This window comes from Pelecanus crispus, chromosome 9, assembly GCF_030463565.1.
Source record: "Pelecanus crispus isolate bPelCri1 chromosome 9, bPelCri1.pri, whole genome shotgun sequence".
Lineage (NCBI taxonomy): Eukaryota > Metazoa > Chordata > Aves > Pelecaniformes > Pelecanidae > Pelecanus > Pelecanus crispus.
Window position 1 is genome coordinate 28,219,129 of NC_134651.1, and position 12,161 is coordinate 28,231,289.

General features: G+C 71.0%; 11 non-coding genes across 11 annotated transcripts; all 11 read left to right on the top strand.

Moving 5' to 3' along the window:
* Nucleotides 1-72: 72 nt before the first annotated feature.
* LOC142594347 (5S ribosomal RNA) lies at nucleotides 73-191 on the top strand. The gene has a single exon (XR_012831341.1). It is a non-coding gene; the product is annotated as a 5S ribosomal RNA (ribosomal RNA).
* A 1,052-nt stretch (nucleotides 192-1,243) lies between these two features.
* On the top strand, nucleotides 1,244-1,362 carry LOC142594348 (5S ribosomal RNA). The gene has a single exon (XR_012831342.1). It is a non-coding gene; the product is annotated as a 5S ribosomal RNA (ribosomal RNA).
* Nucleotides 1,363-2,410: 1,048 nt separating this feature from the next.
* On the top strand, nucleotides 2,411-2,529 carry LOC142594365 (5S ribosomal RNA). The gene has a single exon (XR_012831359.1). It is a non-coding gene; the product is annotated as a 5S ribosomal RNA (ribosomal RNA).
* A 1,046-nt stretch (nucleotides 2,530-3,575) lies between these two features.
* LOC142594349 (5S ribosomal RNA) lies at nucleotides 3,576-3,694 on the top strand. Its single transcript, XR_012831343.1, has one exon. It is a non-coding gene; the product is annotated as a 5S ribosomal RNA (ribosomal RNA).
* Nucleotides 3,695-4,737: 1,043 nt separating this feature from the next.
* Nucleotides 4,738-4,856, top strand: LOC142594368 (5S ribosomal RNA). The gene has a single exon (XR_012831362.1). It is a non-coding gene; the product is annotated as a 5S ribosomal RNA (ribosomal RNA).
* A 1,054-nt stretch (nucleotides 4,857-5,910) lies between these two features.
* LOC142594350 (5S ribosomal RNA) lies at nucleotides 5,911-6,029 on the top strand. The gene has a single exon (XR_012831344.1). It is a non-coding gene; the product is annotated as a 5S ribosomal RNA (ribosomal RNA).
* A 1,047-nt stretch (nucleotides 6,030-7,076) lies between these two features.
* Nucleotides 7,077-7,195, top strand: LOC142594351 (5S ribosomal RNA). The gene has a single exon (XR_012831345.1). It is a non-coding gene; the product is annotated as a 5S ribosomal RNA (ribosomal RNA).
* Nucleotides 7,196-8,242: 1,047 nt separating this feature from the next.
* On the top strand, nucleotides 8,243-8,361 carry LOC142594353 (5S ribosomal RNA). Its single transcript, XR_012831347.1, has one exon. It is a non-coding gene; the product is annotated as a 5S ribosomal RNA (ribosomal RNA).
* Nucleotides 8,362-9,653: 1,292 nt separating this feature from the next.
* Nucleotides 9,654-9,772, top strand: LOC142594354 (5S ribosomal RNA). Its single transcript, XR_012831348.1, has one exon. It is a non-coding gene; the product is annotated as a 5S ribosomal RNA (ribosomal RNA).
* Nucleotides 9,773-10,821: 1,049 nt separating this feature from the next.
* Nucleotides 10,822-10,940, top strand: LOC142594355 (5S ribosomal RNA). Its single transcript, XR_012831349.1, has one exon. It is a non-coding gene; the product is annotated as a 5S ribosomal RNA (ribosomal RNA).
* Nucleotides 10,941-11,988: 1,048 nt separating this feature from the next.
* Nucleotides 11,989-12,107, top strand: LOC142594356 (5S ribosomal RNA). The gene has a single exon (XR_012831350.1). It is a non-coding gene; the product is annotated as a 5S ribosomal RNA (ribosomal RNA).
* The last annotated feature ends 54 nt before the right edge of the window (nucleotides 12,108-12,161 follow it).

A 12,161-nucleotide genomic window follows, 5' to 3' on the forward strand; every position in this document is an offset into this window, starting at 1 on the left:
TGGGCGTGTGTGTAGCGCGGGGCGTGAGCGCGTGGAGGGTCCCGCGAGAGGGCCCTTGGCGGGGCAGGGGGTGCCTACGGCCATACCACCCTGAGAACGCCCGATCTCGTCTGATCTCGGAAGCTAAGCAGGGTCGGGCCCGGTTAGTACTTGGATGGGAGACCGCCTGGGAATACCGGGTGCTGTAGGCTTTTGCTGCGGGGCGCGGTCGCCGTGGGTCAGGGGGTTGGGGGGAGCGGTGCGCGCGGGGTGGGCGTTGCCGTGGGTCAGGGCGCCAGCGTGTTGGCGTTTCCAGGAGCGGGCCGTCCAGGGTGGGGGGTGTTGGTGTCGGGCAGGCGGAGGGGTGGGCTTTAGCTGCCGTCCGGGGTGCGCGGGGGCGGCCCCGTTGTTGTTGGTGGCCTGGTGCGGAGGGGCGGGCGCGTGCGGTGGTCGCCGTGGGCCATCGCGTTGGTGGCAGAGTGCGTGCGGGACGGTGGTCGCGTCGCGGCTCGGGTCGGCGTTGCCGTGGGTCAGGACGCCAGCGTGTTGGCGTTTCCAGGAGCGGGCCGTCCAGGGTGGGGGGTGGTGTCGGCGGTGGTGGGCACGTGGGGGTGCAGGCTTTTGCTGCTGTCCGGGGGTGCGCGGGGTAGTCCCCGGTTGTTGTTGGTGGCCTGGTGCGGAGGGGCGGGCGCGTGCGGCGGTCACCGTGGGTCATGCGTTGGGGGCAGCGTGCGTGCGTGACGGTGGTGGCGTCGCGTGTCGGGTCGGCGTTGCCGTGGAGCGGGGGCGCGAGCGCGTTGTCGTTTCGAGGAGCGGGCCGTGCAGGGTGCGGGGTGGTGGTGGTGGTGCTGGGCAGGCGGGGGTGTAGGCTTTAGCTGGTGTTTGTGGTGCGCGGGGTGGGCCCCGGTTGTTGTTGGTGGCTGGTGCGGAGGGGTCGGGCGCGTGTGAGCGCTTGCGGTGGTCGGCGTGGGCCATTGCGTTGTTGGGAGGGTGCGTGCGTGACGGTGGTCGCGTGGCGTGTCGGGTCGTCGTTGCCGTGGGTCGGGGCGCGAGCGCGTTGTCGTTTTGAGGAGCGGTGCGCGCAGGGTGTGTGTGGGGGCGTTGTTGGTGAGGTGGTGGTGTTTTTGTGTGTGTGTGTTGTGTGTGTGGTGTGGTGTGGCGCGCGGGGGTGTGTCGTGGTCGTTGGGGTGGGTGGGCGTGTGTGTAGCGCGGGGCGTGAGCGCGTGGAGGGTCCCGCGAGAGGGCCCTTGGCGGGGCAGGGGGTGCCTACGGCCATACCACCCTGAGAACGCCCGATCTCGTCTGATCTCGGAAGCTAAGCAGGGTCGGGCCCGGTTAGTACTTGGATGGGAGACCGCCTGGGAATACCGGGTGCTGTAGGCTTTTGCTGCGGGGCGCGGTCGCCGTGGGTCAGGGGGTTGGGGGGAGCGTGCGCGCGGGTGGGCGTTGCCGTGGGGCAGGGCGCCAGCGTGTTGGCGTTTCCAGGAGGGGGCCGTCCAGGGTGGGGGGTGTTGGTGTCGGGCAGGCGGAGGGGTGGGCTTTAGCTGCCGTCCGGGGTGCGCGGGGGCGGCCCCGTTGTTGTTGGTGGCCTGGTGCGGAGGGGCGGGCGCGTGCGGTGGTCGCCGTGGGCCATCGCGTTGGTGGCAGAGTGCGTGCGGGACGGTGGTCGCGTCGCGGCTCGGGTGGGCGTTGCCGTGGGTCAGGACGCCAGCGTGTTGGCGTTTCCAGGAGCGGGCCGTCCAGGGTGGGGGGTGGTGTCGGCGGTGGTGGGCACGTGGGGGTGCAGGCTTTTGCTGCTGTCCGGGGTGCGCGGGGTAGTCCCGGTTGTTGTTGGTGGCCTGGTGCGGAGGGGCGGGCGCGTGCGGCGGTCGCCGTGGGTCATGCGTTGGGGGCAGCGTGCGTGCGTGACGGTGGGTGGCGTCGCGTGTCGGGTCGGCGTTGCCGTGGAGCGGGGCGCGAGCGCGTTGTCGTTTCGAGGAGCGGGCCGTGCAGGGTGGGGGGTGGTGGTGGTGGTGCTGGGCAGGCGGGGGTGTAGGCTTTAGCTGGTGTTTGTGGTGCGCGGGGTGGGCCCCGGTTGTTGTTGGTGGCCTGGTGCGGAGGGTCGGGCGCGTGTGAGCGCTTGCGGTGGTCGGCGTGGGCCATTGCGTTGTTGGGAGGGTGCGGTGCGTGACGGTGGTGGCGTGGCGTGTCGGGTCGTCGTTGCCGTGGGTCGGGGCGCGAGCGCTTTGTCGTTTTGAGGAGCGGTGCGCGCAGGGTGTGTGTGGGGGCGTTGTTGGTGAGGTGGTGGTGTTTTTGTGTGTGTGTGTTGGTGTGTGTGTGTGGTGTGCGCGCGGGGGTGTGTCGTGGTCGTTGGGGTGGGTGGGCGTGTGTGTAGCGCGGGGCGTGAGCGCGTGGAGGGTCCCGCGAGAGGGCCCTTGGCGGGGCAGGGGGTGCCTACGGCCATACCACCCTGAGAACGCCCGATCTCGTCTGATCTCGGAAGCTAAGTAGGGTCGGGCCCGGTTAGTACTTGGATGGGAGACCGCCTGGGAATACCGGGTGCTGTAGGCTTTTGCTGCGGGGCGCGGTCGCCGTGGGTCAGGGGGTTGGGGGGAGCGTGCGCGCGGGTCGGCGTTGCCGTGGGTCAGGGCGCCAGCGTGTTGGCGTTTCCAGGAGCGGGCCGTCCAGGGTGGGGGGTGTTGGTGTCGGGCAGGCGGAGGGGTGGGCTTTAGCTGCCGTCCGGGGTGCGCGGGGGCGGCCCCGTTGTTGTTGGTGGCCTGGTGCGGAGGGGCGGGCGCGTGCGGTGGTCGCCGTGGGCCATCGCGTTGGTGGCAGAGTGCGTGCGGGACGGTGGTCGCGTCGCGGCTCGGGTGGGCGTTGCCGTGGGTCAGGACGCCAGCGTGTTGGCGTTTCCAGGAGCGGGCCGTCCAGGGTGGGGGGTGGTGTCGGCGGTGGTGGGCACGTGGGGGTGCAGGCTTTTGCTGCTGTCCGGGGTGCGCGGGGTAGTCCCCGGTTGTTGTTGGTGGCCTGGTGCGGAGGGGCGGGCGCGTGCGGCGGTCGCCGTGGGTCATGCGTTGGGGGCAGCGTGCGTGCGTGACGGTGGTGGCGTCGCGTGTCGGGTCGGCGTTGCCGTGGAGCGGGGCGCGAGCGCGTTGTCGTTTCGAGGAGCGGGCCGTGCAGGTGGGGGGTGGTGGTGGTGGTGCTGGGCAGGCGGGGGTGTAGGCTTTAGCTGGTGTTTGGGGTGCGCGGGGTGGGCCCCGGTTGTTGTTGGTGGCCTGGTGCGGAGGGTCGGGCGCGTGTGAGCGCTTGCGGTGGTCGGCGTGGGCCATTGCGTTGTTGGGAGGGTGCGTGCGTGACGGTGGTCGCGTGGCGTGTCGGGTCGTCGTTGCCGTGGGTCGGGGCGCGAGCGCGTTGTCGTTTTGAGGAGCGGTGCGCGCAGGGTGTGTGTGGGGGCGTTGTTGGTGAGGTGGTGGTGTTTTTGTGTGTGTGTGTTGTGTGTGTGGTGTGGTGTGCGCGCGGGGGGTGTGTCGTGGTCGTTGGGGTGGGTGGGCGTGTGTGTAGCGCGGGGCGTGAGTGCGTGAGGGTCCCGCGAGAGGGCCCTTGGCGGGGCAGGGGGTGCCTACGGCCATACCACCCTGAGAACGCCCGATCTCGTCTGATCTCGGAAGCTAAGCAGGGTCGGGCCCGGTTAGTACTTGGATGGGAGACCGCCTGGGAATACCGGGTGCTGTAGGCTTTTGCTGCGGGGCGCGGTCGCCGTGGGTCAGGGGGTTGGGGGGAGCGTGCGCGCGGCGTGGGCGTTGCCGTGGGTCAGGGCGCCAGCGTGTTGGCGTTTCCAGGAGCGGGCCGTCCAGGGTGGGGGGTGTTGGTGTCGGGCAGGCGGAGGGGTGGGCTTTAGCTGCCGTCCGGGGTGCGCGGGGGCGGCCCCGTTGTTGTTGGTGGCCTGGTGCGGAGGGGCGGGCGCGTGCGGTGGTCGCCGTGGGCCATCGCGTTGGTGGCAGAGTGCGTGCGGGACGGTGGGTCGCGTCGCGGCTCGGGTGGGCGTTGCCGTGGGTCAGGACGCCAGCGTGTTGGCGTTTCCAGGAGCGGGCCGTCCAGGGTGGGGGGTGGTGTCGGCGGTGGTGGGCACGTGGGGGTGCAGGCTTTTGCTGCTGTCCGGGGTGCGCGGGGTAGTCCCCGGTTGTTGTGTGGTGGCCTGGTGCGGAGGGGCGGGCGCGTGCGGCGGTCGCCGTGGGTCATGCGTTGGGGGCAGCGTGCGTGCGTGACGGTGGTGGCGTCGCGTGTCGGGTCGGCGTTGCCGTGGAGCGGGGCGCGAGCGCGTTGTCGTTTCGAGGAGCGGGCCGTGCAGGGTGGGGGGTGGTGGTGGTGGTGCTGGGCAGGCGGGGGTGTAGGCTTTAGCTGGTGTTTGTGGTGCGCGGGGTGGGCCCCGGTTGTTGTTGGTGGCCTGGTGCGGAGGGTCGGGCGCGTGTGAGCGCTTGCGGTGGTCGGCGTGGGCCATTGCGTTGTTGGGAGGGTGCGTGCGTGACGGTGGGTGGCGTGGCGTGTCGGGTCGTCGTTGCCGTGGGTCGGGGCGCGAGCGCGTTGTCGTTTTGAGGAGCGGTGCGCGCAGGGTGTGTGTGGGGGCGTTGTTGGTGAGGTGGTGGTGTTTTTGTGTGTGTGTGTTGTGTGTGTGCGCGCGGGGGTGTGTCGTGGTCGTTGGGGTGGGTGGGCGTGTGTGTGTAGCGCGGGGCGTGAGCGCGTGGAGGGTCCCGCGAGAGGGCCCTTGGCGGGGCAGGGGGTGCCTACGGCCATACCACCCTGAGAACGCCGATCTCGTCTGATCTCGGAAGCTAAGCAGGGTCGGGCCCGGTTAGTACTTGGATGGGAGACCGCCTGGGAATACCGGGGTGCTGTAGGCTTTTGCTGCGGGGCGCGGTCGCCGTGGGTCAGGGGGGTTGGGGGGGGGGAGCGTGCGCGCGGGTGGGCGTTGCCGTGGGTCAGGGCGCCAGCGTGTTGGCGTTTCCAGGAGCGGGCCGTCCAGGGTGGGGGGGTGTTGGTGTCGGGCAGGCGGAGGGGTGGGCTTTAGCTGCCGTCCGGGGTGCGCGGGGGCGGCCCCGTTGTTGTTGGTGGCCTGGTGCGGAGGGGCGGGCGCGTGCGGTGGTCGCCGTGGGCCATCGCGTTGGTGGCAGAGTGCGTGCGGGACGGTGGTGGCGTCGCGGCTCGGGTCGGCGTTGCCGTGGGTCAGGACGCCAGCGTGTTGGCGTTTCCAGGAGCGGGCCGTCCAGGGTGGGGGGTGGTGTCGGCGGTGGTGGGCACGTGGGGGTGCAGGCTTTTGCTGCTGTCCGGGGTGCGCGGGGTAGTCCCCGGTTGTTGTTGGTGGCCTGGTGCGGAGGGGCGGGCGCGTGCGGCGGTCGCCGTGGGTCATGCGTTGGGGGCAGCGTGCGTGCGTGACGGTGGTGGCGTCGCGTGTCGGGTCGGCGTTGCCGTGGAGCGGGGGCGCGAGCGCGTTGTCGTTTCGAGGAGCGGGCCGTGCAGGGTGGGGGGTGGTGGTGGTGGTGCTGGGCAGGCGGGGGTGTAGGCTTTAGCTGGTGTTTGTGGTGCGCGGGGTGGGCCCCGGTTGTTGTTGGTGGCCTGGTGCGGAGGGTCGGGCGCGTGTGAGCGCTTGCGGTGGTCGGCGTGGGCCATTGCGTTGTTGGGAGGGTGCGTGCGTGACGGTGGTGGCGTGGCGTGTCGGGTCGTCGTTGCCGTGGGTCGGGGCGCGAGCGCGTTGTCGTTTTGAGGAGCGGTGCGCGCAGGGTGTGTGTGGGGGCGTTGTTGGTGAGGTGGTGGTGTTTTTGTGTGTGTGTGTTGTGTGTGTGGTGTGGTGTGCGCGCGGGGGTGTGTTGTGGTCGTTGGGGTGGGTGGGCGTGTGTGTAGCGCGGGGCGTGAGCGCGTGGAGGGTCCCGCGAGAGGGCCCTTGGCGGGGCAGGGGGTGCCTACGGCCATACCACCCTGAGAACGCCCGATCTCGTCTGATCTCGGAAGCTAAGCAGGGTCGGGCCCGGTTAGTACTTGGATGGGAGACCGCCTGGGAATACCGGGTGCTGTAGGCTTTTGCTGCGGGGCGCGGTCGCCGTGGGTCAGGGGGTTGGGGGGAGCGTGCGCGCGGGTGGGCGTTGCCGTGGGTCAGGGCGCCAGCGTGTTGGCGTTTCCAGGAGCGGGCCGTCCAGGGTGGGGGGTGTTGGTGTCGGGCAGGCGGAGGGGTGGGCTTTAGCTGCCGTCCGGGGTGCGCGGGGGCGGCCCCGTTGTTGTTGGTGGCCTGGTGCGGAGGGGCGGGCGCGTGCGGTGGTCGCCGTGGGCCATCGCGTTGGTGGCAGAGTGCGTGCGGGACGGTGGTGGCGTCGCGGCTCGGGTCGGCGTTGCCGTGGGTCAGGACGCCAGCGTGTTGGCGTTTCCAGGAGCGGGCCGTCCAGGGTGGGGGGTGGTGTCGGCGGTGGTGGGCACGTGGGGGTGCAGGCTTTTGCTGCTGTCCGGGGTGCGCGGGGTAGTCCCCGGTTGTTGTTGGTGGCCTGGTGCGGAGGGGCGGGCGCGTGCGGCGGTCGCCGTGGGTCATGCGTTGGGGGCAGCGTGCGTGCGTGACGGTGGTGGCGTCGCGTGTCGGGTCGGCGTTGCCGTGGAGCGGGGCGCGAGCGCGTTGTCGTTTCGAGGAGCGGGCCGTGCAGGGTGGGGGGTGGTGGTGGTGGTGCTGGGCAGGCGGGGGTGTAGGCTTTAGCTGGTGTTTGGGGTGCGCGGGGTGGGCCCCGGTTGTTGTTGGTGGCCTGGTGCGGAGGGTCGGGCGCGTGTGAGCGCTTGCGGTGGTCGGCGTGGGCCATTGCGTTGTTGGGAGGGTGCGTGCGTGACGGTGGTGGCGTGGCGTGTCGGGTCGTCGTTGCCGTGGGTCGGGGCGCGAGCGCGTTGTCGTTTTGAGGAGCGGTGCGCGCAGGGTGTGTGTGGGGGCGTTGTTGGTGAGGTGGTGGTGTTTTTGTGTGTGTGTGTTGTGTGTGTGGTGTGGTGTGCGCGCGGGGGTGTGTCGTGGTCGTTGGGGTGGGTGGGCGTGTGTGTAGCGCGGGGCGTGAGCGCGTGGAGGGTCCCGCGAGAGGGCCCTTGGCGGGGCAGGGGGTGCCTACGGCCATACCACCCTGAGAACGCCCGATCTCGTCTGATCTCGGAAGCTAAGCAGGGTCGGGCCCGGTTAGTACTTGGATGGGAGACCGCCTGGGAATACCGGGTGCTGTAGGCTTTTGCTGCGGGGCGCGGTCGCCGTGGGTCAGGGGGTTGGGGGGAGCGTGCGCGCGGGTGGGCGTTGCCGTGGGGCAGGGCGCCAGCGTGTTGGCGTTTCCAGGAGCGGGCCGTCCAGGGTGGGGGGTGTTGGTGTCGGGCAGGCGGAGGGGTGGGCTTTAGCTGCCGTCCGGGGTGCGCGGGGGCGGCCCCGTTGTTGTTGGTGGCCTGGTGCGGAGGGGCGGGCGCGTGCGGTGGTCGCCGTGGGCCATCGCGTTGGTGGCAGAGTGCGTGCGGGACGGTGGTCGCGTCGCGGCTCGGGTCGGCGTTGCCGTGGGTCAGGACGCCAGCGTGTTGGCGTTTCCAGGAGCGGGCCGTCCAGGGTGGGGGGTGGTGTCGGCGGTGGTGGGCACGTGGGGGTGCAGGCTTTTGCTGCTGTCCGGGGTGCGCGGGGTAGTCCCCGGTTGTTGTTGGTGGCCTGGTGCGGAGGGGCGGGCGCGTGCGGCGGTCGCCGTGGGTCATGCGTTGGGGGCAGCGTGCGTGCGTGACGGTGGTGGCGTCGCGTGTCGGGTCGGCGTTGCCGTGGAGCGGGGCGCGAGCGCGTTGTCGTTTCGAGGAGCGGGCCGTGCAGGGTGGGGGGTGGTGGTGGTGGTGCTGGGCAGGCGGGGGTGTAGGCTTTAGCTGGTGTTTGGGGTGCGCGGGGTGGGCCCCGGTTGTTGTTGGTGGCCTGGTGCGGAGGGTCGGGCGCGTGTGAGCGCTTGCGGTGGTCGGCGTGGGCCATTGCGTTGTTGGGAGGGTGCGTGCGTGACGGTGGTGGCGTGGCGTGTCGGGTCGTCGTTGCCGTGGGTCGGGGCGCGAGCGCGTTGTCGTTTTGAGGAGCGGTGCGCGCAGGGTGTGTGTGGGGGCGTTGTTGGTGAGGTGGTGGTGTTTTTGTGTGTGTGTGTTGTGTGTGTGGTGTGGTGTGCGCGCGGGGGTGTGTCGTGGTCGTTGGGGTGGGTGGGCGTGTGTGTAGCGCGGGGCGTGAGCGCGTGGAGGGTCCCGCGAGAGGGCCCTTGGCGGGGCAGGGGGTGCCTACGGCCATACCACCCTGAGAACGCCCGATCTCGTCTGATCTCGGAAGCTAAGCAGGGTCGGGCCCGGTTAGTACTTGGATGGGAGACCGCCTGGGAATACCGGGTGCTGTAGGCTTTTGCTGCGGGGCGCGGTCGCCGTGGGTCAGGGGGTTGGGGGTGAGCGTGCGCGCGGGTGGGCGTTGCCGTGGGTCAGGGCGCCAGCGTGTTGGCGTTTCCAGGAGCGGGCCGTCCAGGGTGGGGGGTGTTGGTGTCGGGCAGGCGGAGGGGTGGGCTTTAGCTGCCGTCCGGGGTGCGCGGGGGCGGCCCCGTTGTTGTTGGTGGCCTGGTGCGGAGGGGCGGGCGCGTGCGGTGGTCGCTGTGGGCCATCGCGTTGGTGGCAGAGTGCGTGCGGGACGGTGGTCGCGTCGCGGCTCGGGTCGGCGTTGCCGTGGGTCAGGGCGCCAGCGTGTTGGCGTTTCCAGGAGCGGGCCGTCCAGGGTGGGGGGTGTTGGTGTCGGGCAGGCGGAGGGGTGGGCTTTAGCTGCCGTCCGGGGTGCGCGGGGGCGGCCCCGTTGTTGTTGGTGGCCTGGTGCGGAGGGGCGGGCGCGTGCGGTGGTCGCCGTGGGCCATCGCGTTGGTGGCAGAGTGCGTGCGGGACGGTGGTCGCGTCGCGGCTCGGGTCGGCGTTGCCGTGGGTCAGGACACCAGCGTGTTGGCGTTTCCAGGAGCGGGCCGTCCAGGGTGGGGGGTGGTGTCGGCGGTGGTGGGCACGTGGGGGTGCAGGCTTTTGCTGCTGTCCGGGGTGCGCGGGGTAGTCCCCGGTTGTTGTTGGTGGCCTGGTGCGGAGGGGCGGGCGCGTGCGGCGGTCGCCGTGGGTCATGCGTTGGGGGCAGCGTGCGTGCGTGACGGTGGTGGCGTCGCGTGTCGGGTCGGCGTTGCCGTGGAGCGGGGCGCGAGCGCGTTGTCGTTTCGAGGAGCGGGCCGTGCAGGGTGGGGGGTGGTGGTGGTGGTGCTGGGCAGGCGGGGGTGTAGGCTTTAGCTGGTGTTTGGGGTGCGCGGGGTGGGCCCCGGTTGTTGTTGGTGGCCTGGTGCGGAGGGTCGGGCGCGTGTGAGCGCTTGCGGTGGTCGGCGTGGGCCATTGCGTTGTTGGGAGGGTGCGTGCGTGACGGTGGTGGCGTGGCGTGTCGGGTCGTCGTTGCCGTGGGTCGGGGCGCGAGCGCGTTGTCGTTTTGAGGAGCGGTGCGCGCAGGGTGTGTGTGGGGGCGTTGTTGGTGAGGTGGTGGTGTTTTTTGTGTGTGTGTGTTGTGTGTGTGGTGTGGTGTGCGCGCGGGGGTGTGTCGTGGTCGTTGGGGTGGGTGGGCGTGTGTGTAGCGCGGGGCGTGAGCGCGTGGAGGGTCCCGCGAGAGGGCCCTTGGCGGGGCAGGGGGTGCCTACGGCCATACCACCCTGAGAACGCCCGATCTCGTCTGATCTCGGAAGCTAAGCAGGGTCGGGCCCGGTTAGTACTTGGATGGGAGACCGCCTGGGAATACCGGGTGCTGTAGGCTTTTGCTGCGGGGCGCGGTCGCCGTGGGTCAGGGGGTTGGGGGGAGCGTGCGCGCAGGTGGGCGTTGCCGTGGGGCAGGGCGCCAGCGTGTTGGCGTTTCCAGGAGCGGGCCGTCCAGGGTGGGGGGTGTTGGTGTCGGGCAGGCGGAGGGGTGGGCTTTAGCTGCCGTCCGGGGTGCGCGGGGGCGGCCCCGTTGTTGTTGGTGGCCTGGTGCGGAGGGGCGGGCGCGTGCGGTGGTCGCCGTGGGCCATCGCGTTGGTGGCAGAGTGCGTGCGGGACGGTGGTCGCGTCGCGGCTCGGGTCGGCGTTGCCGTGGGTCAGGACGCCAGCGTGTTGGCGTTTCCAGGAGCGGGCCGTCCAGGGTGGGGGGTGGTGTCGGCGGTGGTGGGCACGTGGGGGTGCAGGCTTTTGCTGCTGTCCGGGGTGCGCGGGGTAGTCCCCGGTTGTTGTTGGTGGCCTGGTGCGGAGGGGGCGGGCGCGTGCGGCGGTCGCCGTGGGTCATGCGTTGGGGGCAGCGTGCGTGCATGACGGTGGTGGCGTCGCGTGTCGGGTCGGCGTTGCCGTGGAGCGGGGCGCGAGCGCGTTGTCGTTTCGAGGAGCGGGCCGTGCAGGGTGGGGGGGTGGTGGTGGTGGTGCTGGGCAGGCGGGGGTGTAGGCTTTAGCTGGTGTTTGGGGTGCGCGGGGTGGGCCCCGGTTGTTGTTGGTGGCCTGGTGCGGAGGGTCGGGCGCGTGTGAGCGCTTGCGGTGGTCGGCGTGGGCCATTGCGTTGTTGGGAGGGTGCGTGCGTGACGGTGGTGGCGTGGCGTGTCGGGTCGTCGTTGCCGTGGGTCGGGGCGCGAGCGCGTTGTCGTTTTGAGGAGCGGTGCGCGCAGGGTGTGTGTGGGGGCGTTGTTGGTGAGGTGGTGGTGTTTTTGTGTGTGTGTGTTGTGTGTGTGGTGTGGTGTGCGCGCGGGGGTGTGTCGTGGTCGTTGGGGTGGGTGGGCGTGTGTGTAGCGCGGGGCGTGAGCGCGTGGAGGGTCCCGCGAGAGGGCCCTTGGCGGGGCAGGGGGTGCCTACGGCCATACCACCCTGAGAACGCCCGATCTCGTCTGATCTCGGAAGCTAAGCAGGGTCGGGCCCGGTTAGTACTTGGATGGGAGACCGCCTGGGAATACCGGGTGCTGTAGGCTTTTGCTGCGGGGCGCGGTCGCCGTGGGTCAGGGGGTTGGGGGGAGCGTGCGCGCGGGTGGGCGTTGCCGTGGGGCAGGGCGCCAGCGTGTTGGCGTTTCCAGGAGGGGGCCGTCCAGGGTGGGGGGTGTTGGTGTCGGGCAGGCGGAGGGGTGGGCTTTAGCTGCCGTCCGGGGTGCGCGGGGGCGGCCCCGTTGTTGTTGGTGGCCTGGTGCGGAGGGGCGGGCGCGTGCGGTGGTCGCCGTGGGCCATCGCGTTGGTGGCAGAGTGCGTGCGGGACGGTGGTGGCGTCGCGGCTCGGGTCGGCGTTGCCGTGGGTCAGGACGCCAGCGTGTTGGCGTTTCCAGGAGCGGGCCGTCCAGGGTGGGGGGTGGTGTCGGCGGTGGTGGGCACGTGGGGGTGCAGGCTTTTGCTGCTGTCCGGGGTGCGCGGGGTAGTCCCCGGTTGTTGTTGGTGGCCTGGTGCGTAGGGGCGGGCGCGTGCGGCGGTCGCCGTGGGTCATGCGTTGGGGGCAGCGTGCGTGCGTGACGGTGGTGGCGTCGCGTGTCGGGTCGGCGTTGCCGTGGAGCGGGGCGCGAGCGCGTTGTCGTTTCGAGGAGCGGGCCGTGCAGGGTGGGGGGTGGTGGTGGTGGTGCTGGGCAGGCGGGGGTGTAGGCTTTAGCTGGTGTTTGTGGTGCGCGGGGTGGGCCCCGGTTGTTGTTGGTGGCCTGGTGCGGAGGGTCGGGCGCGTGTGAGCGCTTGCGGTGGTCGGCGTGGGCCATTGCGTTGTTGGGAGGGTGCGTGCGTGACGGTGGTGGCGTGGCGTGTCGGGTCGTCGTTGCCGTGGGTCGGGGCGCGAGCGCGTTGTCGTTTTGAGGAGCGGTGCGCGCAGGGTGTGTGTGGGGGCGTTGTTGGTGAGGTGGTGGTGTTTTTGTGTGTGTGTGTTGTGTGTGTGGTGTGGTGTGCGCGCGGGGGTGTGTCGTGGTCGTTGGGGTGGGTGGGCGTGTGTGTAGCGCGGGGCGTGAGCGCGTGGAGGGTCCCGCGAGAGGGCCCTTGGCGGGGGCAGGGGGTGCCTACGGCCATACCACCCTGAGAACGCCCGATCTCGTCTGATCTCGGAAGCTAAGCAGGGTCGGGCCCGGTTAGTACTTGGATGGGAGACCGCCTGGGAATACCGGGTGCTGTAGGCTTGTTTTTTTTTTTTTCTGCTGGCTGAAGGTATGCCATCAGTTAATTTTTTTGGT